The 26,641-nt window shown below is 38.2% G+C and overlaps 1 protein-coding gene across 2 annotated transcripts in view; it reads right to left on the reverse strand.

Annotated features, from left to right (window-relative positions):
* The window catches only part of LOC127452695 (cell migration-inducing and hyaluronan-binding protein-like), a 301,080-nt gene extending 275,913 nt beyond the window's left edge, over window positions 1–25,167 (reverse strand). For both annotated transcript variants that reach the window (XM_051718318.1, XM_051718314.1), the window contains exon 1: window positions 25,058–25,167. The gene's annotated coding sequence lies outside the window, so the exon portion shown is untranslated. The remainder of the gene's footprint in view (window positions 1–25,057) is intronic.
* Window positions 25,168–26,641: the final 1,474 nt, after the last annotated feature.

A 26,641-nucleotide genomic window follows, 5' to 3' on the forward strand; every position in this document is an offset into this window, starting at 1 on the left:
CGGACTGTACGGCTGTTCCCGGGTCCTTGTGCCTGCCGAATTTAACCTTTGTCAGTGCGACTTATTCAAAGATGCGACTTATCTGTGTTTTTTGTTTTCTCTCTCTCTGAACAACGAGATTTTCACCAGGTGCGAGTTATATTCAGGTATGGTATATCATGAATAAATATTAAACTGCTAATAATTTTAGCAAGGCACCTTAATACTGTAATACCGCTGTATTTTTTGTGAAGGTTATCATACCGTGAACATTTTAAACCGTTAAATCCCTAACTGAAACTAAAACCAAAATGTTCCACTTTATGCTCAAAGATCAGAAGTTGTGTGCTTTTAACACTATATAGGCCTAGCGTACATTAAAACGTGATTTAAAAAACACTATTTGTGCCCCTTTGGGCTTTCCGTAATTTGCACATTGTGTACAATTGACAGATAGTCTATTATTGATTCATCAGGCATTTTAAGTTAGTATAGAAGATAGCAGGCTGTAAATACAGTAGACTAAAATGGGTACTTATGAGAAAAAAATAGTTGCTAGATTTGCCAAAGTATGCAAGGATCATGGCATCGTGTCTTAAGAGTTTTGCAAAATGTCCTGGCTCATGACTTAAAGTTTGCAAATTCTCAAGCATCTGTATATATTACTCTTTCTTTTCAGTGTTATCTGTCTTAATATTTGGTGCTTACTGCATCTGGATGAATCAAATCCACACAGTTTCCAATATCTTATCAAGGCAGGCTTTTTGACCGAGCACTGTTCTTGCATGCCATCAAGACTGAAATTGAGTCGTATATGGTATTATCAATACTGTAGAAAGACTGGTGTCATTAACTTAGCAATATATTAATGTATTACTTAATATTAAATTAGAGCTGTTAATCGATTAAAATTTTAATCGAATTAATTACATGGTATGCCGATTAATTAATATAATTAATATATAAATATTTGCTGAGAAAGACCCTCAAATGACAATAATTCAATATATAATTAAATCATTATAAATAGTTGTATTTAAATAATTATAAATGAAATATACATATTATAAAAAAATAATAATACAGATAATTAAAATGCATTACTTGTGGCACATGAGTAAAGCATTAAAAAAAGACAGTAACACTTTACAATAAAGTTCCATTTGTCAACATTAGTTAACAACATTATTTAACAAGAACTAACAATGAACAATACTTTTACAGCATTTATTAATCTTAGTTAATGTTAATTTCAACATATACTAATACAGTTTTAAAATCATTAGTTTTTTGTTAACAAGTTAAAGGTGTTGTAAGCGATTTTATTGTAAGCTATAAGCAACTTTGTAAACAGCAAACAAAAAATGTTGGCCGCGGTCTCTGACGCTTTCTGCCCGTCAATAATTGTTCGCGTTCTCATAGTGTTGTCGTTGCAGTGAATTATTGAGGCTTAATGTCATATTCTGATTTATAATTTGTCAGTTAAGGGAGCTATTTCACTACTGTTATGTTTGACAACCGTGGGAACATGCTTTGTGTCAGTTTCAACAGTATCGGTGTAGTGTTTTGGAAAGAGGGGGCGTGGCTAAATCAACGGCTCAGTCTCGTGGAAAATAGAATGGCTATAAATCGCTTACAGCACCTTTAATGCATTATGAACTAACATGATCTAACAACGAACAATTGAATTTTTATTAACTTACATTAACAAAGATTTATAAACGCTGTAAACAATATGTTGTTAAGTGTTTGTTCGTGACACCTAATGCTAGTGCCCGACCGATATATTGGTTGGCCAATATTATCGGCCGATATTAGCCTTTCACTGATATATTGTATCGGCGTATATTTTACCGATATGCGCCGATATGAAAACTTTTTTCAGAACATATAATACAGAAAACAATGCTTTAGAATTGGTGTCATAGCGTAGTTTGTCCAGCAGAGCGCGCTCCGACTCCACTGTTTACAGAGCTGAACTGACAGTGGCTCTGCAGACAGGGTGGAGTTGAGCTGTGTCTCGGTAAGTTAACTAGTTTGTGAAATACATACTGGAAACTTAATAAACAATGACCCCATCATTTTCCCTTTTCAATATAACTAATATAACATTAACCTTGTCCCTGACAACCATGTCACTCATGTCTGTTTGCTGTTAGCCAGCTATAGTTTGTCAGTGCAGTAAGTAATGTAGCAGATTGAAAGGTAAACATCAGAGCATCTTTTATCAGCTCAGCAGACAACAGTGCGGTGGTGGATTGAGTCTGATGAGTGTTGATTTCATGCTATGTTGGTACCTAGTTGGTGAGACACAATGCTGGAAAGTAAAATAAACAATGTCTGTATTTTACTCTCTGTGACAACGAGCTTATAGCTAACTAGTTAATCACGTAGCTACTTTCATTGTTGTCAGCTGAGTGGAAGCTAATGATTAAACATGTTTTCACCAATCTGTTTTGTTCAGGATTCACTTTGGTACCCCCTTCAACCGAACAATTCCAATCGTGTCATTTATAAAATGTAATATTTAGAAGTCTGGTTTTCCACCATTGAAAGTTTCCCCTGAACTTGTATAGCAGAATACGGTGTAACACCGCTGCTTATCTGTTTATCTTGACTCGGCAGTATTAATATAGTCAGCACTGATACTAAACAGTAATACTGATGTTTATTTAGCTATTTATTTTATTTTTATTTATTCTTTATTTAAATGGTGAGCACTTGACTGATACTAAACAGTACTGATTTTTATTTAGCTATTTTTATTTATTCTTTATTTTAATGGTCAATATTTGACTGATACTAAACAGTAATACTGATGTTTATTTAGCTATTTATTTTATTTTTATTTATTCTTTATTTTAATGGTCAGCATTTGACTGATACTAAACAGTACTGATGTTTATTTAGCTATTTATTTATTTGTATTTATTCTTTATTTTAATGATCAATATTTGACTGACACTAAACAGTAATACTGATGTTTATTTAGCTATTTATTTTATTTTTATTTATTCTTTATTTAAATGGTCAGCATTTGACTGATACTAAACAGTACTGATGTTTATTTAGCTATTTGTTTTATTTTTATTTATTCTTTATTTAAAATGGTCAGCAATTGACTTATACTAAACAGAGTACTGATGTTTATTAAGCTATTTATTGTATTTTTATTTATTCTTTATTTTCTTAGTGTTCATTTCTAGAATTTGTTGACAATGTGTAATAATAATGTCAAATATTCTCTGATAAAAATATTTGTTTAAGAAAGCAGCCTTCTGAGTACCTTTGCATAGTCATATCGGTGCAAAATCTGTGAAAAATCCACATAGAAAAGGTCTGTTTATTAACTTAAATATATTGGCCACCATATCGGTAATCAGTGAATTTTCCCACTCTAAATCGGTATCGGTCTCAAAAATCCCATATCGGTCGGGCTCTACCTAATGCATTAATTAATGTTAATGAATGGAAACTTATTGTAAAGTTTTACCAAAAAGACAATACAAAAAGTAGCTTTAGAATGCAATATAATGTTTTTTTTTTTTTTTTCATATTCATGAACATAAGCCTGTCATTGACCTACAGTTCACAGTATGGCTGTGTTGATATATTAAGATACTTTTTCTCATGACATTGTATCGATATTTAAGATCCATGTATCAATATTATATTCAACTATTTTTGTATTCATATCACGTAAACACACAACAAAAGTTAGCACACTGTTACTTCCAAATCAATTTAAAGAGCTTACCATGAGACAAAAAAAGTGATGTTTCGAGCTACATGCTCTTCATCAGACATCAGTATATAACTGAAATATACCCAAATTAATTGGAATTGAAATCATAATCTAATCAAGTTATGATTTTGTGATGTATCGCAATATATAAAATTGTGACGTGTATTGCAATACGTACCGTATTGTGAGGTGCCAGGCGATACCCAGCCCTAGTTCAAAGCAATCTATTTAGCAATTTAATTAATAAATCAGTCCAAGATTTATTATAAGGGCTTGTTTAAGGACACATCAATGTACACCTGCTTCAGGCAGATGCTTTTGGAGGGTCTCGGTTGCGTCACGTCATAAACATACCATTTTTTGTCAAGTTAAACATAGTTTGAAACATAGAAAAACACGTCTTGAGATCCCTGCGTTTGGATTTGTGGCCCTGATCAAGCTGTGTTTGGACACAAGAATGCGTCCTCATGTTGTGCTGACTGCTGTTGGTAATTATGGTTTGTTCTCTTTATAAGCTGAAATATATTCTAATTTAGTATCAGTTTGATACCAAAGCACTGGTACTATTGACATCATTGCAAGAAGATAAAAGCATTCAGGGCTTTACTGAAAACATTCAGGGCTTAAGCACCGATAGCCCAACCCTAGCGCCACCCATGGCGTTGCGTTGCTGATAGCACCCAAATTCATAATTCGAACTGATGTCAAACGGACCAAACATTCTAATGTAAAAGAGCTTTTAGTTTCTCAACTCAAGTCTGAAGACATCAAGTAAGTGTGTATTACCTGGAGAGAGCTATTCATTTGCATTCTAATTAATCTCAATGACATCCCCCAGAAATACGTGACCTGCATGCTGCCATCTTTGCTTATGAGCATTCAGTTCCAGAGACAATTTCTTGGAGAAAACCACTTGAGCCATAAGTACCATGTGACTAATTACGTTGGAGCCACAGAATGCTGTTTGGCTGATGACACCACAAGAACGACCACATAGACCAGTCAAATTCCCAAAAATCTTTGAAGCCACCATTTCAACATGAGATGGGTTAAAAAATTGACAATCAATTCTGATTTCCATTTTACCAGATCTGTCTCGACTATGGGTTCTAATCAGCAAGCCCCCTGCTGCTGTTGTTTATCAGGATACAGCAGAATTACAGATCAACAGCAGAATTACAGATCAACAGCAGAATTACAGATCAACCGCTTCCCCCAATATTAACCCCCTTTAGAATCTATAATCAACACCCCTGCAAACAGAACACACAACAGATTCACATGAGAAAATACTTGAGTGGCATCTCTTTTGCTAAAAAATTATTATCTATTGTTGAAATCTCTCTCATTGTTATTTATAATTTAGCTATGCAACTTCGCAAGTGAAGCCTCACTAATCCGCAAAGCACACGCTGCCAGGATGCAAGGACAAAAGACATCCATATTACTCACACATCTACCCTCAGAGGAGCAGGGTCAGTGTGTTCTCAGACATATGGCTTCATTTCTGCCCTAGTGCCTGGAGTTCGGTCCGGGTTATTCTCACGTGATCCTGAGACCCCGACCAGGCTATGTGCCCAAGGTTCCCACCACCCCTTTTATGGACCAGGTGGTGAACCTGCAAGAGCCTCCCCAGGAGGAGGCAGACCCAGCCCTGTCATTGCTGTGTCCGGTGTGCGCTTTACGCATCTACTGGGATCGAATGCAGAGCTTTAGGATCTCTGAGCAGCTCTTTGTCTGCTCTGGTGCACAGCGGAAAGGAAGCGCTGTCTCCAAGCAGAGGATCGCCCACTGGCTCATTGACGCCATAACTACGGCATATCACGCCCAGGACATGCCGCCCTCGGTAGGGCTACGAGCCCATTCTACCAGGGGTGTAGCGGCCTCCTGGGCCCTGGCCAGGGGTGCCTCTCCAACAGGCATTTGCAGAGCAGCAGGCTGGGCAACACCCAACACCTTTGCAAGGTTCTACAACCTCCGGGTGGAACCGGTTTCATCCCAGGTAGTGGCACGCAATACAAGCGGATAAGCCTGGGATAGCCGGCCGGGTGTATCGCTTGCACATAGCGCCTTCCACCTCCTTTTGAGCTGAAGACGTGCGCCATTAATTCCCAGTAGAGTTCACAAACTTTGTTCCCTGGTTGACTTCCTCCGAGCCCTGTGGCAGTCGAGTTTTCGGAGAGACTCGCTGCCGGCCCAGTTCACGTGCTAACTAAGAGTCCTGTTCTGGGGTAGGTGCTCCGCATGTGGCGGTTCCCTGTAAGGCTAACCCCATGCGATATGTATTTTCCGCTGTTAGCAAACTGCGTCTTCATGTTTGTAGTAACTCCTCCCCTGTTGGGTAGGATCTACCTTGAAGGCTCTCCACATGGTTGGAAAGACCATGTGATGTATTTTTCCACTTAAATATCCCCCCTCTCTTTGGGTGAGGTGTGGTCTCCATGGTGTCTTCCCCTTGGGAGGGACACCCCCCGACTAGACCTGGCGGCCCAGTCGGATAATCCCCCTTCTTTTTTAGGGAGTGGAAAAAAAGAAGGGGAAAAGAGGCCACGACTGGGTTAGCCTGTCTCTATCTTTTGGGTAGTCGACTTGTCCCCAAAGGGCCGTTCGACACTCATAACTATGTTGGGGGAGGTTACGTGTCGACCTGGTGTGCTGGCTGAGGCACACAGTAGTCTGCCCACCACACACCGCCAGTTCACGTAACACAGTTCAGCCAATTGTTGCGTTTCGTATAGGGACCCCTAGTGTCACTACATCGACACAATGTCGAGTGAGTGACAGATAGGGAACATCATGGTTAATCCATAGAAGAGCAATAGGGCCTCCGCTCTTTCAGTGCTTGGGCCCTAATAATAAGCCCTCAGCCCTAGTCGGCTGAGATGTGAGAGCACCAAGTCCCTGTGTGCGCACAACATGTCCCAAGAGTGAGCTAAGATAAGCCAGTCATCGAGATAGTTGAGAATGCGAATGCCCACCTCCCTTAATGGGGCAAGGGCAGCCTCTGCAACCTTCGTGAAGATGCGAGGAGACAGGGACAGGCCGAAAGGGAGGACTTTGTACTGATATGCGTGACCCTCGAATGCAAACTGCAGGAAGGGTCTGTGTCAAGGAAGGATCAAGACGTGGGAGTACGCGTCCTTCAGGTCTACCGCCGCGAACCAATCTTGATGCCGGACGCTCGTCAGAATGCGTTTTTGTGTCAGCATCTTGAATAGGAGTCAGTGTAAAGCCCGGTTCAGTACTCGCAGGTCCAAGATTGGCCGCAACCCACCACCTTTTTTCGGTACGATGAAGTAGGGGCTGTAAAACCCCTTCTTCATCTCGGCTGGAGGGACAGGTTCTTTCGCGCCCTTCTGTAGGAGGGTAGCGATCTCCGCGCAAGGTAGCAGCGTTTTCGTCCTTCACCAAAGTGAAGTGGACACCACTGAACCTGGGCGGACGCCCGGCGAACTAAATCACGTAGCTGGGTCGCCCTTGTCAAGGGCGCTTTGAAGCATTTCACGGGTTCTGGGCGGCCACGAGACGGGTGGCGTCTGCTTCCTGTGGTGGGCTCCACGCCGGGGCCGGGCCGAAGGGGCAGGCTGCGGCAGAGCCAGTGCAGTCACCGCAGGGGGACATCCTTGGCGATGAGTAGACGGGGTGCAGGATCTTGAGCCGCGCCGGGGCAGGATATGCCGGATAGCCTCCGTCTACTGCTCTACCGTCAAGAACTGCCGGGCAAAGTCCTTGACGGTGTCGCCAAATAGGCCAGCCTGGGAGATGGGGGCAGCAAGGAATTGTGTCCTGTCGGCCTCACCCATCTCGACCAGGTTGAGACAAAGGTGTTGCTCCTGGACCACTAATATGGACATCGTCTGCCCGAGAGACCGCGCTGTGACATCCGTCGCTCGGAGAGTGAGGTCGGTCACCAAGCACAGTTCCTGCATCAATCCCGGGGTGGAACTACCCTCGTGCAGTTCCTTTAGCGCCTTGGCAGACTTGCAGGAGAGCCATGGCGTGCAGGGTGGAGGCGGCTTGTCCAACGGCACCGTAGGCCTTGGACGGGGGCTTTGGGCACCCGTGCCAAGTGGCGGCGCTCTGCGGGCATAGGTGCACCGCGAGCGCCTTTATCCACCGGGGGATTGCCGAATAGCCCTTGGCTGCCCCATCATCAAGGGTAGTGAGGGCGGGGAAGCTGAAAAGATTGGGACCGGCCAGTAAAAAGTGCCACCCACGACCTTGTCAGCTCTTCATGCACTTCTGGGAAGAAAGGAACGGGGGCGGGGCGTGGCTTTGAGCGGCGGCACGAGCCCAGGAACCAATCGTCGAGCTGCGAGGGTTCAGGGAAGAGCAGAGGCTAGCCGACGCTCGCGGCTGCCCGGGACAGCATGTCGTGTGACTGGGCAATCGTCCCCGAAGGGAGGAGCCCAGCTGAGGCTTCCACGTCCTACTGGACGAGCCCGCTCTCCGATGCTGCGCTCAAGAGCTCATCACTTTCGCGGGCTCCGAATAAGAGGTCGAACTCGCCATGAGACGAGCCAGCGGACTCATCCGGAAGCCCGATCGGGGCAGACGAGCGTGCTGGGGAATGGGAGGTCCGCGGGGGGATACCCGGCGGAGGCGGTCCCATTGGGGACCCCAAATCTCCCCCAGTGCTAGCCGCGCTGGCCTCATACCCATGGGTAAAAGGACCGAGGCGGGGAGCCTATGGGATGGCTTGCTTTCTTACGAAGGTGAGCCGCGACCGCATCGTTGCCATCGATCGCCTTCTGACAGTCATGATCACTGTCTTTTTATCAAAGACCAGAGGTGTCTCGGGCTCCCAAGAGTGACCCCTAGTGTCACTACATCGACACAATGTCGAGTGAGTGACAGATAAGGAACTGTCTTTTATTTAAGGATAGTGATCATATGAAGCCATTTATTATCACATAGTTGTTTGGCTCCTTTTTAAATCATAATGATAACAGAAATCACCCAAATGGCCCTGATCAAAAGTTTACATACCCTTGAATGTTTGGCCTTGTTACAGACACACAAGGTGACACACACAGATTTAAATGGCAATTAAAAGGTTAATTTCCCTCACCTGTGGCTTTTTAAATTGCAATTAGTGTCTGTGTATAAATAGTCAATGAGTTTGTTAGCTCTCACATGGATGCACTGAGCAGGCTAGATACTGATTCATGGGGAGCAGAAAAGAACTGTCAAAAGACCTGTGTAACAAGGTAATGGAAATTTATAAGGATGCAAAAGGATATAAAAAGATAACCAAAGCCTTGAAAATGCCAGTCAGTACTGTTCAATCACTTATTAAGAAGTGGAAAATTCGGGGATCTCTTAATACCAAGCCAAGGTCAGGTAGACCAAGAAAGATTTCAGCTACAACTGCCAGAAGAATTGTTCGAAAAACCCACAGGTAACCTCAGGAGAAATACAGGCTGCTCTGGAAAAAGACGGTGTGATTGTTTCAAGGTGCACCATACGATGATACTTGAACAAAAATGAGCTGCATGGTCGAGTTGCCAGAAAGAAGACTTTACTATGCCAATGCCACAAAAAAGCCCGGTTACAAAATGCCCGACAACACCTTGACACACCTTACAGCTTCTGGCACACTGTAATTTGGAGTGACGAGACCAAAATAGAACTTTATGGTCACAACCATAAGTGCTATGTTTGGAGAGGGGTCAACAAGGCCTATAGTGAAAAGAATACCATCCCCACTGTAAGATGAATGCAGCATGTTATCAGAAAATACTGGCAGACAATTTGCATTCTTCTGCATGAAAGCTGCGCATGGGACGCTCTTGGACTTTCCAGCACGACAATGACCCTAAGCACAAGGCCAAGTTGACCCTCCAGTGGTTACAGCAGAAAAAGGTGAAGGTTCTGGAGTGGCCATCACAGTCTCCTGACCTTAATATCATCGAGCCACTCTGGGGAGATCTCAAACGTGCGGTTCATGCAAGACGACCAAAGACTTTGCATGACCTGGAGGTATTTTGCCAAGACCATCATTGATGCTAAAGGGGGCAATACACAGTATTAAGAACTAAGGGTATGCAGACTTTTGAACAGGGGTCATTTCATTTTTTTCTTTGTTGCCATGTTTTGTTTTATGATTGTGCCATTCTGTTATAACCTACAGTTGAATATGAATCCCATAAGAAATAAAAGAAATGTGTTTTGCCTGCTCACACGTGTTTTCTTTAAAAATGGTACATATATTACCAATTCTCCAAGGGTATGCAAACGTTTGAGCACAAAACTTAACATGCGTGAAAACTCTTGAAAGTTTGCACACACATCAGAGTCGTAGGCCAACAGGAAGTCGCCATTTTGGATTGTTTGGATTTTGGATGTATGCTCTGGAATTTGAAATACTCCTCCTAAGGGGTACCAATTGTGGGCAACATCACGATCATGAAGACATTGACGATGCTAAATTGTGAGCGGATTTTTGATATACTGAATGGGGTTGCGATGCCGACATGATAATGTAAAAAATGGGACATTTGATTTACATCAAAAGTGTGGCACGTTTAACAGACTTTGAAACATCCCTCTTATGTTTACCTTAACTGCTTCAATTTTTTTTTGAAAAATGTCAAGACTTTAAATTCTGAAGGGATTCTTGATATCTTAAATAGTGTTGCCATGGCAACTTATTAAATGTCATTATTCCTTTTGAGGTACTTGGCATGCTTAAATTTTCATTATATTTTGCACACACATCAGAGTTGTCAGCCATTAGGCCTGGGCAAAATTAACACAAGGGCGTGGCTGGGGAGCTCTGTAGCACCACCTTTTGACAAAAGTGGTGGGGTCAGTTTCTTCTATGGTCACCAAACTTCTACATACATTGCTCTCATCAAGCTGGACAACTTTCAAAATTACAGTCATTAGCTCTACCCAACAGGAAGTTGGCCATTTTGGTTTGAATATGCATTTTTTTTTTTAATTGCAGGCACTGAACTTTTGAATACATATCTAGGGGATTCATGTTATTGTCACAAAATTTAGGCAATATTATGCCAAGACACTGAAGATGCTATTTTGTGAATGGATTTTTGATATACTGAATGGTGTTGCCATGGCGAGGCAATAAATGAAGGGCAAAAATGTGAAACAGGAAGTTCCTTATATATTCTGTGTGAGTTGTTTGATTAGGATGAAAATTCAGCTGTATGTTTGGTAATGCGGCTATTATGGGTCAGGGTCATAGCGCCACCAACTGGCAGCAGGAAGTAAGGCAAGTGGTGGGCAGTGGTGGCTCAGTGGTTAAGGCTCTGGGTTACTGATCAGAAGGTCGGGGGTTCAAGCCCCAGCACCGCCAAGATGCCACTGTTGGGCCCTTGAGCAAGGCCCTTGACCCTATCTGCTCCAGGGGTGCTGTAACATGGCTGACCCAACCGAAAAAAAGAATTTCACTGTATATGTGCAAATGTATAACATGTGATAAATAAATACAATTATTATTATTAAATAATTATAATTTGAACAGACTTTGAATAGCCCTCTTGTGTTTGTGAATTGCTTCAAAATTCTTTAGAATAATATCAAGACACTGCTGATGTACAATTGTAAAGGGATATTTGATATCTTAAACACTGTTGCCATGGCAGTTTATTGTGTAAGCGAAAGCAGTTTTTAAAGTGAAATAAAAAAGCTATAGAAGTTTAAGTTTATTGTAATGAAAATGTACTGCACAAACTTTTTATTTTTTATATAAATAAAATATAATACAAATATTAACTGAAATGTAAAAATACTAGAAAATCAAAGCCATATGTCTAACCCAGTTCTGAGTGACAATTAACTTGTTCAAATGCAGTCCCAGAAATGTCCAATAGAGGGCAGCTAAGCTCCATTGTTTAATGATTCCCAAACTCCACATCTCAGTCCCTCCAGGATTTTGTGGGTCGTGTCTAGAAGGGATCCCTCTTTTGTACATTATGTATAGTCTAAGTATGTTTAACTACGTTCATCAGTTAACTATGTTTGTCAAATGAACGACAGATAAAGTTAAAGATCCGTTTAAGATGGCTAGCAAAATAACAAAGGCATGCTCATGAACTGCTTTTAATTTTAAACAGCATAAGCATTAATTATACAGTATTAAGAAGATAGCAACACGTGTTCCACAGTGATGTACTTGAGCAGAGGTGCCCAAACTTTTTCCTACGGAGGGCCAAAAATCAATCTTGATTGAGGGGGGTTGGGGGGTTGGGGGGTGGGGGCGGATTCACCCCTTTACATATGGGGGGGCATTGCATAACGTGCACTGTTACTAGAAAAACATTTTTTTTTCTCATTCACATATTTCCAAATATTTTGGCTATTAAATTAATAGCCCACAAAACAAATGCACAGACACAGTAGATGTAGATGGTAGCATTTCTCCGGATTTGGAATGAGGAGCTTATAAAAAAAAAAAAAAAAAACTTAGCAACTCCAAGCCAATTTAATAAAACAATGAACATTAGTCAGAGATACTGTATGATGTAGTTAACATTCTGTCAAATTATTATTGTATTATTAATAACATTTTATTTTACATCAAGGCTATTTAACACATCCAGATATTATTTTTGTTAATATTATTATTAACTACATTGTAGCATTTGATTTGATTTTAGTGCGTGAGCATGACAACAAACTGAGGCAAAGCGTGAGAAGTGGAGTGCCCATCTGTGCGCGTTTATGGCTCGAGATGGAGATGAGAGATGTAACGGGTGTTTAAGTGTCTCTCTTCATTATGCAGCTGACAAAGTATTTTTGCTGTTTCTGTCTTTCTTGCAAATGTGCTGCATTATGAAAAATGAGGGCGCGCCAAGATACGAAAGGAGTTCGCCGTCACGCGCTTGCAATGTTAACAGCTTTGTTGATTATAAACAGGAACGATATAGTTTTATCGAATCGCTCGCTTACAGAGACATGGTATAACACCATCTACATGTCAAATTAACAGGTTTAGAAAGGTTTATACACCTGTAACATGTTAACTTCAGTATCTATGCGACAAAGCACTTTTTCACTTCACGCGCTCACACTTCTGACACTGCTGACAGCTGCATGAGAGCGAGATAGGGAGAGACAGAGTGGATTTACTCGTGCAGCTTCTGAAATTACAGTTTGATACAAAAACAAGTTTATTGATTTGATTTGTTCATCTGTATCTATTGCTTTACTAATATAGAGACTAATTTGCAGCTGCACTGTAAATGAACCACATTATGAACGTGGAAATTGTGGGAATTATTTTAATTGTGTGCAATAGCCGCATTCCCGCACCGAATTTCAGGCTCTGCAAACTGTTTTATATTAAAATACTAAAGTTCCCCTGGTTCCCCTCCATTATAATTTCATTATACCAAAAAATAAAAATAATAATAAAAACATTACTCTGCAATCTGCTAAATTAATGCAGTGAAAAGCTGCATCAATAGCATTTTTCTTTCACTCGTCATACACTTCAAGGTGGGCCAAATCAAAGGGCCTGCGGGCCCTAGTTTGGGCATCTCTGTGAGGAATCGAGAATGGGCGGCGAGAGATCCTCGTTGCTGCGAGTTCCGCAGTTTGCACTCTTTTCCAGTCGAATCCCAAAGAAAAATGCAAACAAATGTGTCCCCACTCAAGATATACATCCACTGAGGTGCGGATGCAATCTTTGTTAATTAAAATATAAAGTTTCATATGGGCAGATTAGAACCTTTAACCTCTGATGCAATGAGCGAATTAATTACCACTAGACAACCCAGTCAGACTCCTTTTACCAGAGCTGATTGATGTATTTTTCCACTGACTTACAATGACTAACAATAGCACACATAGACATGAAGTTATCAAATTTGTTATATTAAATATTTATTTTAGAGCTTGAATAGATCATCAAGAATTACTCTTTATCAAAGCAGACCATTTAAAATAATCTTTTACTAGAGCTCATTGTTGCTGTGTGACTTCAAATGCCGTGTATCATGAGCATGCCGTTGTTATTTTGCTAGCCATCTTAAACTGATCTTTAACTTTATGTCATTCTTTTGATAAACACAGTTAACTGATGAACACAGTTACACATATTTAGACTATACATAACAGACTGTGCATGTGCGAGGATTTGATGAAAGAGGGATCCCTTCTAGACAGGACTGATTTTGCAATCTTGCAAATTCAACCAATCTCCGCATTATTTGCGGTAGCTTGCCATTTTTGATAATTTGTGCAAATTTTCCGCAAAACAAACCGTAAAACTGAGGGAATCCCATAGCTTTCCTTCATGTGTGACAGCGGCAAAACAAATGCTTGAAAAGCCTGAAGCAGTCACAACATATTCAAATGCACAGCAGCCATTGTATCATCTCCATAGTAACAGTGTAAGCGTCTCCTCAATGTTGTGCGTTCACTATTAAAATCCTTCTAAACTTTCACGGGACCGCACACAGCACACATACATCACAGCTAGCATTTCATCTTCACCCTGCGTACTGCGGATGAGACACAAAAACCTGTGTTTATACAAAGAATCCCTAACATTCACTTAAAATCCCTATTAGTTGTGTAATAAAATGTGATTAGAATTTGAAGTGCTATTAATACAGTAGGGTACGAATCTGAAAATGGCAATATATGCTGAACACTTGTATGTTGAAAGTAAATGTTCATAAATGTTTTTACTGATATAAAAATGTTAATTATATAGATATATGCAATATACAGAATATGACAATATGACAAAAATTACAATTTCCATATATGTAATATGTTTTTTTTAAACACTTGTGGAATTTAAACGAGTACATAAATACTCAAATATATGAAGTCTAATTGTATTTGTTCGTATATGGCCATATACCAGATTTAAATATCAGACAATGTAATAATGGCAACAGGCCTAATTATTGAATCCTCATTTGTGTTTTTAGTTTAAAGATTTATTGTATGTCTATTTAAAACTTAGATAAGTTTTCTTGCATTCTCTGAGGCAGAACATTTTAATACAAAAATAATTAAGGGTTTTCCAATACCCATAGGTTTCACCTAAATGTTTGGTATTTTTGTGTGCATTTTCTTTTTTCTTTTTTTTTTTGGTTGCTAACTGCATATTCAGTTATTATGCACTAAAATATTTAACATGTAATTGCATTTACAATGTAATTAACACAATTACAGAGGTATATAATGTTGATTTGAGTTTTCACTGCAAAACAACCCCAAAAATTGCAGCAAATTGCATCACAATATTTGAGAAAAGCCGCAGCAAATTCAGTCATTTTGTAATCCCTGCTAGCCATAGTACGTGGCCATTTCCTAACTGCACTGTAATTTTATAACCGAACTTTCATCGTGACAATGTAACAGATTACGTTGTGACAACCGGAAAAGTAAAATTCCTGGATTTGTTGCCACAACGTTACTTTGGAACGGTGCCAGTCCGTCATGACAACATTGTGGCAACGTAGTGGATCAATAGTTGTTTGTTGGTAAGCAGTTGGTAATTTTTGCTTTTAATAATTATTCTATGGGCGGACATGCAGTATTCTAACCTAATTTATGTCCTCATTTGCCCAACATTAATTTAGAGGCTATTTAAACAGTTGTGCATATGAATAACGAATGCAGACTCAAAGTTAAAGTACTTCATTTATTTTGACAGTGAACAGAGAAAAAATGCAACAATAAAAGAAACTGAAACATTTTGCCACATAATTGCAACAAAATTACAAGCCTGAATAACTTCTGTGCTCATATTAAAATCTACTTAGACTATCTTAAACCTAATGTCTTGAATTGCATTTGTTAATTTAATTTAAAGCCATTTTAATGATAAATACAAATGGTAAATGACTTCATTACAATATAATCTTTAGATATACACATTTTTTTTGTCAATAAATAATTATATTAAATTATAGAAAAAATTTAAAATTAATCAGTTAGCAAAAAAAAAATAAAAATTACAATTAAAAATAGATGATAGATTGCAAACAGATTTATGTTCAATCGAACTGTGAAGCCATGGCGGGGCAACAAATTAATGGCAACTGTGGGTCACGGTCATAGTGCCACCAACTGGAAGCAGGAAGTATGGCACTTACAACAGATTTTGAAATAGTTATCTTACAATTACCCAAATCGCTTCAAAATTGTTAATAATAATGTCATGTTAATTATAATGTCAAGACACCGCTGATGTAAAATTGTGAATGGATCCTTGATATCTTGAAAAGTGTTGTCATGGCAACAGATCAGATTACATGATGTTGTAGTGTATTCGGGTGTATTTGACAAACTTGCTGACAACAATAGATGTTCAAGGGTATTCCAAAACTTGATATAATTACACATTTATTTCATTTGCCACACACATCAAAGTTGTTAACCATTATGTCTGAGCAGAAGGTAAGACATGGTGTCATAATTATTTACTCGACCACTTATTTACTTATTTACTGTTTTCCGAAAGCCACCGGGTGGAAATGGACCCATGGTGCTTGGGCCCATCATCGCTGCTTGCAAATATATTTGTAATTATTATTATTCTATATATATTGTTTTTATTAATGCATATGGCTACTTTTTTCATAAGAAAAGTGTTGTCAGGGTTGTTGGAGCTTATTTTGAACCCGTTATAAAGGTGATACCACATTTCTGAAAAAAAAAAAAAAAAACTAAAATTTACATTTTAAAAACTTGTCGTATTTTAACATAAAGGAACAGCTCACCTAAAAAAATCAAAACTCTGTAATCATTTACTCACACTCAGGCTGTTCCAATCAGAGCAGAATAAGTCACAAATGTTGCCTCAGTCACCATTTACTTCCATTGTATTTTTCTCCATTCATGAAAGTGAATGGTGACCAAGAATGTAATTCTGCCTAACATTTTCTTTTGTGTTCATTAGAAAAAAGAAAGCCATAAGGCTTTGGAACAACATGAGGGTGAGTAATTTATGACAGAAATTGGGTATGAAGATGAAATATTCCTTTATATTTTAATTTTGAGTAATCTATAAAATTTCTTTTTTTTTTTTTTTTTTTTTATGTGTTAGAGTACTTAACTACAAAATTACTCTAAATGCATCCCTACATTTTCCCATCAAGAATCTATAGGCCAGTCAAAGAGAAGGCAATGCAACAGAGTTGCAGCCCCGCTGAGTGGCCCCTTATACATGCAATGCTACTCCTGTTAACACTAGAGGTTGACCGATATATCAGTTTTGCAGATTAATCTGCACGATAACAGATTTCTGGAACTATCGGTTATCTGCAAAAATCCACACAATAATTTTTCCCTGTTGTGTCCGGTGCTGGAGCGGCTGGGAAGGGTCCGTTGTTGTTATACAGTATGAGAGCGGCCTCTCTAGAGGCGAAATAAAAACTTCACTGATGCCTTGTGGTGTTTGTTTTGACATGTGAGACTACACTCTGCATGGAGCGGAACATTTCAGATGCGGATTTTAAACATCAACAACTAAAAGGTATGTATACAATACACTACAGTACACATTGTCATATCATTAGAAAGTAATTAATTTGTTGACTAGATGCTGTATTAGTAGAGAATAGCAGTATGTTTGCTGACAAGGCTGAGAGGAAGCTAACATTAAAGCTAACCTCAAGCAGTTAGAACAATGTGACAAAAATACACGCAAGTCCTAACCAAATGTTTAAATGTCACGACTGTTACCATCTATTACTATCTATTTGCATTAGTTTATATCCAGCTGGTCACGTTTATGCATTCGTTAGCCAGCTAAATTGCATATTTAAATCTAGTGACATGAGAAATTAATATCTTCATGCAGCTGAGAGAAACGTATAAACAAATCAGAAACGTATCTGATTTCAATTAAAAAAAAATGTATCCACATTGTAATACGATGACTTCAGATTGATCACATTCTTGCACTAAAAAAGGCTAGACACAGCACAACAAATACAGTTTAACCGAAAGCAAGTGTCTCAATTTGCTTTTAAAGTTCTTTTTAATCAGACACATCATCTAAAAAACAGCGCTCCTGCACGAGATGCTGAATAAACAAAAACAAAGGGAAACGTTTGTCTAGCACGCGTTTACATAGAAAAACAAATGGATGGTTGCAAAAGCATTCAGTGTGAACAGCCCCTTACAGTTGGTGGAGGTCTTTGGCCATTGCGTCTTGTTCTCTTATAAGCATTTCTCAGATTAAGCAATGAGTAGTTTAAATGCTTTGTCAGGAAAGATGTTCAACTTGGAAATGTATGTCTCGAGATCCTCGCATTCGGTTCCAGTCTGTTGTGTTCCATCTGATCGAACAGTCCCTGGCCTGGGCTCATAGTCTGAGACGCTTCACCACCGAGTTCAGCTGAATACCATTGCTATCTGTGAATATTGCTACTCTACATACAACTGTACTGAATAAAAAACAATGTGGTATTTCGCTGTTATTATGAAGCTCGAGTCTGGAGTAGTAGGAATCAGTGCAAGTGTAACAACATGTGAACTATCTATTGAAGCATTCTCCCCCCTCATTTTACTTTTGACTTAACATTTGAGAATATGGACTGACTAAAACTTTTTATTTATTTATTTTATGCACATTAGTTGAAAATGAAATGCTCTTTTTTAACAGCCAGGATAGGAATGTCCTATGCAATAATACAACGGTGCTGAATGTTTTATGTATTTATTGAGCTCTCTTGTGGACTAAGGAAACAACGTCAATTTAAAAATCAGCTGACTTTAAAATTTTAATATTAGTTAATATATATTAATATTTCTGTATTCATTTTATGGTCAGTACTGTTTATTTTTGTAATAAAGTTCAGCACTATTTTACTTTGTGTTATTTTTTCATTCAGTATAAATTTTTAAAACTATTGGTTGATTAATCGGTTATCAGCAGGTACTGCCCAACTTAGTTATTGGTAAAATCCACTATCGGTCGACCTCTAGTTAACACGTCCTAGAGGAATTCTACTGTCTGTATTATTACAGGTTCATGCAGCAATCTTGCAGTCTTTCCTAGAAAACCCATACATTAGTTGTCCTGAGCAGGTGTTTGTTCCTGCCTGGTATGCACGTTCATAGCCACCAATCATTTTTTTGTCTATGTCAGAACTGCAGTTAAGCCTACATTCCACTACATTTTACCAGCTTTACTACAAATTGGTGGTTATTTATATGACCTCCTGTGAATTGAAACGGCATAAATCTGGAGGAAACGACTACAAGACTCGTCAAACAACAAAATGGGCGATTTGATTTTGTTTTTATTCATTTTCCAGCCAAAAGAGCTTTTGATATTCTGCAAGCCTCTTCAGTTTACCTTTTTTTTATCCGTAACATCTGACAGCCTGCATTGAAAACGAGGCTGTTTCGAGGCTTATGAACATAATTTATTGGCTTTGACAGCCAATGAATTACTCTGGCTTTGACAGGTATCAGGCCTGACAAACCTATTGTTGGTTCGCAGACCAGGATGTTATTCGCAGTCCGAGAGTTATGGCACTGTCAGTATCCACCTGCAAATTCTTAACCTTGGAGCACCTCAGGATGGATTTGATATCTCTTTGGTCATAAGTAATGGACGTACACACCACGGGTTCCTCAAGCTGCTGGCTATGTTTATGATCAAGATGAAAAATTGAATCAGGGTTATTTTCGTCAATCTTGTAAACTTGTGCAGATGCATGTACTTGCTGACGTGCTTTGGAAGGCGCATATGGCCAAATCAAATTGTTTATACACAAGAAACCCATTCCTCTTCAGAGCTAATCCAGTTATGGCAGGTTGTGTAAGTTGTTTGCCATACTATAAAGGAATCTCATGGAATATAAGGAAATAAAACAGATCTGACTGGATCTGGACATTTTGACTGGATGAGCCACATTTGTGACTGCACATCACCATAGTATATTTATGCTACAAACCATTAAAATGCAAACAGTATTTTGGATTTGAATTGCTGTTGGGTTACTACTGTTCATACAATGTTCTTTGTTCATAACATTGATCAGCAAACATAAAGAGCCTACAGTTTGGCTTTGTTTCTTGGTGGTAGCCAGGGCTGGGCAGCATGACTATTTATACCATGCGACCTTAGAAAAGTGTCTAAAGTCTAGAAATTTTACTATACCATTTATACCATGATTTAAAAAAATTAGACAACAAATTGTGTTGCTGACAGCTGCTTCCGATAGCTTCTTCGGTTATAATGGATAGCCATTTTGTTTTTAAGCATCATGATGCACCACTCGCATCCGTGGTAGACATGAGCTGCATCCGAAATCAAATACTATGTAAAATGTGTTTTTTAGGTATGCAGGTAAATGGTATGAAAATATTCCGTACATCCATCATTGTCTCGTGTCCCAAATATATGATGTAATAACAACAACCAACAATAATTTATGAGACGTTTTTGTTTACAAGCGCTCTTCATGTGAAGTTCAAAGTGGCACTGGCGTTGATGCCCTGATGCGAATCATGAACGCAGCTTCAAGACTGCTGTACGAAAGCGGATAGCCAAAGTCTACCGGCAGAGGATGAGAGTTTAAGAGATTTAATGCCTGTTGCAATGAATATGCAATCTATGGGGAGACTAGTTCTTTCAATTAGACAAACTCCCACTTAGACTTCAGGAAATGTTTAATGTTACTTTATACAGTGGAAGGCTTTGTTTGGAAATTGTTAATAAAGTATTATATTGTTACATATTGTTTTGTTTCCTTTACTAAGGTGGAAATAAATGCATTTTGACAGTAAAATAAGTATATATAGTGTCAAATTTCAGCACTTTCAAAATCTGTGATTAATCGTGATTAACTATCAAAAAGTATGCGATTAATCATGATTAAAAAATTGTTGAATGACAGCACTAACAACAATTTAATTTTGTTTAACAAACACCATTTAAACACAAGGATCAATTTTTTTTACTTTATATCACACTTACAGTAGTTGTGGTGTCTCCACAGCTCCGGAGGCATTATGGGATAGAACACTTTCCAGTAGATGCGCACTTCCGAATTTTGCTGGATGTAATAAGTCATCTGGGTATTTCTTGTTTACTGTTATATGAATACTGAGGATTACAACATACTACTCCATTGGCATACTGTTTTTGGCATACAACATAGTAGGGAAGTATGCATATTGAGACAATGGTCAGTAGTGTTACTGTGGTAAAGGTGGTTATGTAATAATTCATAATTTTGGGCTGACTTCAGCATAATAACAATGTTGTGATGTATACAGTTACCTTGACATAAAAATTACACATACTTTGATATAAAATTGTGGTTATTCGGTCCATCCTACATGGCAGAATAATTGTTATTGTGATATTTATTTTTTTGGAAAAAAATGGCAATAAGTAGGTTTATTGATAAATGTATTTATTATTAATAATAATAATTCATTTTAATGTATACTTTGTATAGCATATGGAACGTTGGTGTCTAATATATAATACGGTATTGCTATTGCTTGTAAAGTCCATGGTGTGACATTACGACAGTTACATAACACAGTTACTCTTGAGGCTTATTCCTTTAATTTGCTTTGATCTTGCTCAATACCATTTGATGACTAAATGTTTCTATAAAGACATGACAGCACGCTGGTATGGCTTTTAACAAGAACTTGGAATTAGCCAATAAACAAATCTTAATACACACCCACAAACAAATTAACCCATCTATCAAATTTCATGCACATGAAAAAAATCTATTTGTTTAAACGTTTATTAATAATGACAGACAGGATATATATATAGTTGACATGGAACCTAGCAAATGATTAGTTCATACAAGAACGATGTGATAGTCATGTGTCAACCGGTAGAGATTTTGCTACAGTATAATTTTTATACTGCTGTTGATATATTTGCACGGCTAACAGTGAGCATGACTGCTTTATGTTATTTGCACATTGAGAGTGACAAGAGTAATGTGAAAATACAGAGCAGAATGTGTGCCCAACAAGTCAAAAGGTGATACACCATGTACTCCGTCTTAGGTCACAAGTGATTTTTCAAGGATTTTATCTGTGGTCAGGTGTGGAGTGGACTGTAATTACACACACTCTGTGGTCCTTTTCAACACAGACCTAGATTTAGACTAGAGGCAAGAACTAGGATGATAAATAGAGGGAATGAAAGAGAGAAAGATGTACACTACACAAGATTGAGAGAGAAAGAGAGACAGAAAGAGAAAGAGAGAGAGAGAGAGAGATTATACAGAGAATACATCAGTGGCATGCAGTCATCCCCTTCAAACCCTTCAGAGAAGGGGTGTCATAAATGGAATAAGTTGTTCAATTTATTAAATGTTCTTTCCCCCGTTTATTAAAAAAATTTACATGTATTTAATTAATAAATGCATAAAAATACATAAACTATATAAACCCATGTGAATGCATGAACACACACACACAGCCACAGGACATCTATCAGCCAGCCTCCACCTGTCTTCAACTAGGTCAGCCTGAAGCCAGTGACTAAATCTCTGGTGATTAATGAACATCCTAAAATAACCCACACTTGGACAAGAGCATGTATGACCCATTGCCCAGTATGCCAGTCTCCCTCAATACACAAGTAACGACTAGCTAAAAGCTCTCCATAAAACATCTCCGCAAAGCCTTAATACTTGACCGTGTTTAAAAGTGCATGCCTGCAGCTAGAAGACATGCATGGGTAACTATGAACATACAGATCAGGACCAAGATATGTACACTGTAGCTTTACATGCAACAAGCACTGCTTTAATCAAAATATTTGGTAATATTTTGGATTCAATACATGTTAGGCTCATTCGACAGCATTTGTAGCATAATATTGATTACCACAAAAATTCATTTAGACTTGAAAAGCATAAATCTGTGTTACAGTGAGGCAGTTACAATGGAAGTGCCTTACAGTAACCTCGATTTTTGCTTTGTTTAAAGAAAAGGAAATTCATTTTTGTGGTAATCAACATTATGCCACAAATGTTGTGATTGAGTTTAACTTGTATTGAACCTGGAATATTCCTTAAAGTCAGAATGCTTAGAAAAGTAACAGCACAGATCTCTTCAACAAGCCACATGATTTGAGGTATCATTCACATCTGTACAACAGTTATGTGTTGAAGTTTAATGGGGTGAGGGGGTTGTTCAAATCCAAAGTATGTAAGTACAACCAATAGTAATATTGTTGCTTGCCTCTGCAAGCACCACCAACAAGAATTCAAAACATATAAATGAACACCCACACTGTCACAGCATAGCTTGGTAGAGAAATCTCTGCTTTCTACAGTTTCACACACCATTCAGTTGTTGATGAATGGGACATGGAAAAAACTGCCTACTTGCTGGGCATCACATATGAGGAGCTATTTCACACAAGCACAAAAACAACTCGCTGCCAGTAGGCAATGTTTGGACATGACACAGTCTGAGTGCCACTGCTTCATGTAATGCATTCTGCAGATGAACTTCTGGCTTGGGCACCGTGCCCATTCTTCTATGATGCCATGGGGCTGTCAACAGAGCCTAGTACTGAACTATTTCACAGTATTTGCAGTATGGAACTCATCTTTGTTGATACCCAGGCAATGCTTTTAACATAGGTATACTCTTAGCATCGCATGGCAAACGAAATGATGGCTTTTTTCAGGGGCTGTGGATCTAATTCTTGCCCGGGTAACATGTGATGCCTCTTACTGATCAAAATCAACAAAACAAATTGAGCATCATCAGACCATTTTTCTTATGATGTGTTACATTCATACGAGCAGACAGAGAAGTAAGTCTGAAGTAAGTTTGGAGCAGAAGAAATAGAAATAAACCTTGTGTAAATTGTCAGCTTTACGCTAAGCTGAAATGCTATTTCTACGTTATTAGCACGTTACCAGGCACAATCATATTTTTTTTTTATCAAGAAAATTCACGTTGGTTCATAATTTCTTTTTTACTAGTAAGACCTTTGATATTAGGGCAAAAATCGTATTCTTAATAATAATTTTTGTATTGTTTTCCTGTAAAAAATAGCTTAAAATCCTTAAAACAAGATCAATTTGATTATCTTGATTTAGAAACAATGCATAAGATATTTAGGTTTTTCAGAGAATTTATTTTTAATATGTGTATTTTGTCTTACTGTACTGGCAGAGTTTTTATAGTCAAAACAAGAGGAAAAATCTACCAGTGCTGAAGAAGTAATCCAAAGTATTTAGAATACATTACTGACTTTGAGCAATCTAACGGAACGTTACAAATTACATTTTACAGCATGTATTCTGTAATCTGTAGTGGAATACATTTCAAAAGTAACCCTCCCAACCCTGACTATACACTGAAATATGTGGTAACCTGCAATTGTTACCAGAAGGATCTATTTCTACATGATATAACCCATAACAATTTCATTTTATTTGGTGTAACCTAATTTGTCAGGTTGGTTTAATTATATTAAATAGCATTCCTGACTTGAATAAACCAGTTAATTTAGATGTTACCACATAAAGCACATTTTATTTTACCTGATAATACATTTTTACAGTGTACAATCCTAAAGCCTTCTATACTATACTAAACTATACTATACTTCATTACTCATCACTACACAATAAAACATTATACAAGCCCATACTATACTATACCACAACACACTTTAGCACATTGCACGCTACACTACACTACACTGTACCACATTGTTTGTCTAACAGTTATTATATGAGAATCTAGATGGCATTTTAAAAGTTTCGATGTCCTATTGTGACCACAGTATGTATCAGAATCAGACCTGAGTTCAAGTCTCGAACATCTGCTGGAGATGCTGCGCGCCCTCAGACTCCACATGGACCGCGTGAGTCGCGGACTCTCAGATTAAATAATGCGCCTTTAATAAACGCGCGCTGTCTACACATGCATCGGAGACACATGATGCCACTAACACTTGCCAAGCAAGAACTCCTTCTACCCGCTTTATCTGCATTTGGACATAGCGGTTTCGCTTTAATTTATCAATTCATTCAGTGCGCGTTGACAGTTCGTCCACATAATTTTATGTATGACCTGAGCAAATACTCCGATTATTTATTTTTCTTTGCCATTATACAAAAACAATGCAAGATAAAATACATGAGCAAGTAATGGATGAGATCAGAAAAAGGTGCACCTTGACGCACCAGGTTCTTACCACCACTAGTGGGATAAAATTCGCAAAAATCCAAGCGCACTTGTCTCACTCAAGCATTTACACATGTGGCTGGTAGACATATCGATTTTAGATTTTAGCTTTAAAAGTATAGACAACAGTTACATCATTCATGAGCTGTTCAAAAATTCACTAAAGATAAAGGACCACAAGGGCAGACCAACCTGTAGTACGAACAAATCGTTGTCAGCTCCACGGGAAAAGTGCTGTGCTACACGTAGCTGATGCACAGTTGTTTCTGAGCTACACCACGAGTTCCTAAGACAGCGTGGCACACTGATAGATATTTATACAAATCTCTCGTCTCCGGCTTTGAATTGTTTACAACAACGGAGCTAGAAAACGCACAGTGTCAGATGATTGGCTAAATAAACCTGAAAACACGCCCATCGCAAGATGATTGGTTCGCCAGGTCCTTGTGCGTTTCAAGAATTCAGTGCAGAGTATCTGCCGTTCCCACTCGTACTAGCAACTCATTGACAGATAATTTACTTAAATTAGTAATTTTCCAATTTAGAATTAAGTCTATTAATAGATAATTTACAATCCCATTCAACAGTAAATAACGACGTGACAGATGACAAGACTATTCTATTCTATTCGTTTATGGAAAGGTGAGTAGTGAGTATGAGAAGCTTCCGTGGTAGCCTATCATTATGATCATGGATAAGAAAGAAAGAAAGAAGAACATGCTCAGATAATATGTAAAATATCAACTGAAACATATCTTAACATATCTGTTTGATTATTTGATCATGGACACTCTTTAAAGTTTAATATTCCATGTTTTTAAAATATGATATCTCAGATGAAAGAATCCAAAGTGTGTAAAAGTATAATTTTTCTACTGATTGTCATATTACAAATTACAATTAAAATGCAGCCATATAACTACATGTCAATTTAATTAGTGAGACATATGAAGGGCAAAGAACATTCATGTTCCTATAGCTGCTCATGGCTTCCTTCTTATTACAGTTATCAGATTTAATCCACAGAGGTCGCTATTAACATTGTCCGAGACAGCCTACTGACATGATTTGGTAATTGGAATTAAAAATCCAAAGTGACAATTGTACAAAGTGACAAAGTGTAATTCAAAAGTGAATTCAAAATTTGAACTGACATTCCTGTGTAATCGGAATAAAATGTATTCTTTAATGACTCATGCTCTTGCATTTAGCTTCTGCATTCTTTTTGCACTCTTGTAAAGAGTAAACTAAACAGCAAGATAAAAAACAAACAAACAAACAAAAACAAAAAAACAATGTAATAAGATGTAATGGGTATTATTACTTTCATCAGAGTTTTCATCTATTCAAAACACAGACAGTCTTGTTATCTGTGACTTTTTGTCCAGTTAATGGAGAAAATCTGTTTTTATATGGGTCAGAACAGACAGTGTGTGCAGTAGTTTTTTTTTTACAAACAAAAGTGCACAAAATATCAATATGGCCCTACTGTTGCTTTTCTAGAAATTAAAATTCAGAAGTGCTCTGATATGGCCAGATTTAATTTATAGTGGCCCTATACCATCTTCATGAATGATGCATTAATATTTGCAGACATCTCAAATAAATCTCCCTGGATTTAAATTGCACCCAAAAATCAAATACTTCAAAATGCCATTTATTGCCTGTAGGAGCTAATACACATACTAACATTAAAAAAGCATACATGGGTGAATCTCATGAAAACATATCCAGATCACATTTCACTAAATATACATGTACAGAAGTAAAAGTTTC

Source organism: Myxocyprinus asiaticus, chromosome 2, assembly GCF_019703515.2.
Source record: "Myxocyprinus asiaticus isolate MX2 ecotype Aquarium Trade chromosome 2, UBuf_Myxa_2, whole genome shotgun sequence".
Lineage (NCBI taxonomy): Eukaryota > Metazoa > Chordata > Actinopteri > Cypriniformes > Catostomidae > Myxocyprinus > Myxocyprinus asiaticus.